At 42.4% G+C, this 4,495-nt stretch overlaps 1 pseudogene; it reads right to left on the bottom strand.

Moving 5' to 3' along the window:
- The window catches only part of LOC103206108, a 52,450-nt pseudogene extending 48,226 nt beyond the window's left edge, over nt 1-4,224 (bottom strand).
- Between the last annotated feature and the right edge of the window lie 271 nt (nt 4,225-4,495).

The raw sequence follows: 4,495 nt of genomic DNA, 5'->3' as shown, positions 1-4,495 counted from the left end.
TCTGGTTAGCAGTCAAGTGCCTTAGACACTATGCTACCAGAGCTCCCAAAGATACTGCCTCAGAAACCCAAGGAGGGGGTCTGTTGGAGTTGCATCTGACTCAACGGCAATGAGTTAGTGAGTTTTTATAGGCTAAGGTGGTATAGGCTAAGGCTGGTCCACAGACCACCAGCTTTAAAATCACCTGAAGTGCTTGTTACAAAACCCAGTTGCTTGGGTTACAAAACCGAAACCTTCTGAATCAGATTCTCTGGAGATGTAATCTGTTTAATTAAAGAAGCTGATTGAAATATGGGAATCATGGATTGAGAAAGAATAACCTTTGTCTTTTTCCTTATTCTACCCTATGCATCATTCCATTCATGCCTGCCACTTGCATTATCACATATGGCATGAATAACTTCTAAATTTACATCCTTAACCTCTGTGATGAGCTCCAGAATGACTACTTTGCTGGACACTCTCTGCTACTTGGAAGGCACTATACTTAGAAAGTCTTTAATAAATGGGTTATTGATTAGGTTTTACTTTTATGGACCCCTCTCAACAGTATATAATTAGTTGTAATTTATAGAGTATCTATTAAGGAGGCTTGACATTGGTCCTGATGCTTAAAATTACTAAATTATATTTTTTGGGGAATTTTAGTTATATAATTAGCATAGTGCCTAAGGCACTTGACTGCTAACCAGAAGGCTAGCGGTTCAAACCCACCAGCCACTCCTCGGAAGGAAGTAGGGCAATCTACTTCCGTAGTAATACTGCCTCAGAAAACCAAGGAAGGGTCACTATGAGTCGAGTCTGACTCAATGGCAACTAACAAAAACAACAACAATTTTGGATTATTTGATTTTGATCTTATTTACACCTCATATCCCTCTTTTTAAGAATTTTTAAAAGCCACTTTTTATTAGCATAAGGAACTATTCTCTGGGTGTTTTAATAGCCATCTGAAAAATGACAGTTTTATATATGGGTCTTTTATTTGATGCTGAAATATAATCAGAACATTTATTAAAAGAAATGAATTTTAGAATGTCTCACTTTTATGTTGTATTTAACAAGTCAGTGCACATTTCTTTTTACAAGTTAAATTAGCATTTGGTATGTTTTCCTAAAACATTGGTTTTGTTCATCTACTTTCCTATCTACTGCATTCCCTTAAAAATTAGACTGTGCCTTTAAGATGATAGAACATGTTGAAATAGGCCTGTATTGAAGGATAACAGTTAAAAAGATGATGATTTACAACTGTGTTTCCCATATCTTTATCTTGAAACAAAATTACAAGTCTAGTGAATACTGCTTACTTCAGTGTCTGTGTCTTCAGACAGTGCAATCAATTAAAGTGCAGAAGACAAGAAAGGAAAGCTAATTTTGCCTTAGTTATGAAGTTGGATTCCACATATTATCATAGTAGAATGGTCAAAGAATGGCTACAGCTGTGGGCCATGATGACCATCCTATAGTAATGAATATTTTATGTACTACTCTATCATAATACCATCTTTCTGAAATTTATGACTCTTAGGAGGGTGTGACGTCAGAGAGGTTGGATTTCCACATGGGCTAATTAGCACTAGTGAGCGGGAGGCTGGATTGCTGACATACAGTCTTCAGTAATTTCTGATGGCCATCTCACCAGTGTGTGCTGTGGAATATATAAGAGTATCAAGTGGCAGTGTAATTGGCACAGAGGAAGACAGAATCACCGTCAGCAGCCCGAGGCCTGTTCTTATGAGGCCAGACATGCCGCCACCCTCCAGCCCTCTTACCAACCTTGATACCAACCGTCCCTCTTGTGGCATCCACCACCTCTCTGCTGGGTTCAGTAATTTGCTGCAGTGGCAACACCAAACTCACAGATTATAGGGTTTATTAGGGAAGCAACAGGCTACAATTTAAGTTCAGGAACATGCTCAGTCTCTCTAAGCTGGCTGTCCCTCTCAGCCGGCAGTCTCTCTCAGTAGTGCATCTCTCTCAGCCACATGTCTCTCTCTCTCAGCAGCATGTCTCTTTCTCTCTCAGCTGCGCATCTCTCTGTCTCAGCTGGCAGTGAGAGGTTCCTTTTGCCTCTGGGAGGGCTCATTTTGAGCCTGGCAGAGTGGCAGAACCAACCAATCCCAACATCAGAGTTCTATACACCTGAGAGAGAGTGAACTTTCCCAGAAGTAACTTCATGTTGCTCCAGGTGGATGACTTTAACAAGTAGCTACGCAAGTTGCTCATGGCAAAGTGGGAGTTACAAAGACTATGGCTAGAAAAACTATGCCATGTGATTTACTACACTGCAGGCCACCCCCTGGCTTTTCTAACCATTATCCCTTTATACGTCAAAAAATTAACATGAGCTCTGGTGGTGTAGTGCCTAAGGCATTTGACTGCTAACCGGAAGACTGGTGGTTCAAACCCACCAGCCACTCCTCAGCAGGAAGATTGGGCAATCTACTTCTGTAGGGATACCACCTCAGAAACCCAAGGAGGGGTTGCTATGAGTCAGATCCAACTCAATGGCAGGGAGTTTGGTTTTTCGCCATCAGTTTAAGAATAACCACACCTATGAAAGTGTATAAGCCAGCCATTTCATGCCTTTATCTCCCACCATTTTAATAGCCAATGTCTAATTTGCCCATCTCTATCAAACCAGTAGCATAGTGCCTAAGGCACTTGACTGCTAACCAGAAGGCTGGCGGTTCAAACCTACCAGCCACTCCTCGGAAGGAAGGTTGGGCAATCCTACTTCCGTAGTGATACTGCCTCGGAAACCCAAGGAGGGATTGCTATGAGTCGGGGCCGACTTGACGGCAAATAACAACAACAACATCAAACCAGTACTCTGAGGAGACAAGCATGTTCCTTAATCTCTGAAGAATCTTTTGCTCTGCTTGGAACTTTGGGCATCCGCACCCATAAATAAGCAAAATCTACTCCAGCACAAGCCATCAAATGCAGCAACTTACACCACCAGCTCAGTGTCAAACATCTTCCTCTTCATTTGGTTGGATTCTGATCAGCTCAGCCCTAGCCATCCCAGCTAGGTCATTGGTATCAGCTGCCAAGCTGGGAGAGGAGGAGGAGGAATGGGGGCAGGATGGTTTTTCTTACACCTTTTCACGTCTTAAAAGTCTGTGTTAACAGTGTCAGTAGCAAAAACAATCTCATAGGAAACCAGAAGCTATAAAAATAAATTACTTTTGAATAGATGTGGGCTCCTCTGTCTGCAACTGAGAACTCATCATGTCATACTAAGGCCTCCCCAAAATCAGTGTCCTGGCTATCCATGAATAAATCATACTTGTCAACAGTCTTCTCCTTGGTAAGCTTGTCATCTTTGTTCTAGTCTGATTCATAGGCTAGGTGCCTGCTTCTGCCTCTGTGTGATCATAGTCTGAGGGGAGGATCCAGTCTTGGGTTTCTTCCTTGTCCATCTTCCCATCTTGATTCTTATCTCAAAACTCCACAAACTGATCTCACTTTGTCTTTACCCATTTGGGCTCGTCAGCATTTCCATCGTGGCTGTACATGTCACCAATGTACTCTTCCAGATCAATGAACCCGTCGGCATTCTTATCTGTATACTCCATTGTTTCCTGCACCATGATGTCTTTCATGTAGTCATACTCCTCAGTGTACAGGAATGCTGTGAACTCCTCCTTTGTGGCAATAAGCTCTCCATCCTTGTCTGCCATTTGAAACCTCTGCTCATCTCTACCCATCATCTGTTTATAGTTAAATCCATCATCAGGGTCTGGATCATCCAGGTAAGTGCCATAAGTCGTGTTTCTGGACTCATCCCAGGAGATTAAGCTATATTGATTCATATCAAACTCCTGCCATTGGTTTTCAACATTGTCATATATGTATTTCTTCTGGGTTGCTATGAGTCGGGTTTGACTTGATGGCACATAACAAACAAAAACAATGCTTAATCCAGGATTTCAGCTACCCCTCTGTCACAAACCCATCTTTATCCATGTCCATTTTATCTGCAATCATTCCAAGTCTTTCTTTGCTGTCTTCCGGTGTCAACTGATCAATGGTTTTTGCTTCTTTAGCACACAGGAAGGCATCATGGTTATAATCAGAACTCTGAGTGTAATTGTGAACCTTGTCACTGAGCTGAGGCTCATTGTGTACCCAGTCCTTCTTTTCTGTGGGCTTGCTCAAGGCAAAGGCTGTGCATAGGGACAGGCACACAAGAAACTGCCACAGGTCCATGATCATCAACTCTTTCCCACTGCCCAGCTACCATGGCCACAGTTCACCCACCAGCTCTGCTCACATGTGCAAGCATAGTCCAGCCAGAAGCAGCTCCACGCCCACTCCTATCTGCCTTGCCTCAATACACCCAAAGCCTAACTGCTAGCTTGAAATTCAAAAAGCCAATTTTTTTTTTTTTTTTTCCCCTCTCTCTTCTGGTCCTTTCAAATGCAAGTTTTCTGTTCTCTCAATAGTTCTGGGTTGGTCTTTTCAAATTCTACACACAGGGTTTGAA

This window comes from Orycteropus afer, unplaced genomic scaffold (assembly GCF_000298275.1).
Source record: "Orycteropus afer afer isolate SDZICR_OR568_19922 unplaced genomic scaffold, OryAfe1.0 scaffold00001, whole genome shotgun sequence".
Classification (NCBI taxonomy): Eukaryota; Metazoa; Chordata; class Mammalia; order Tubulidentata; family Orycteropodidae; genus Orycteropus; species Orycteropus afer.
This window is presented reverse-complemented; position numbering and strand designations above follow the sequence as displayed.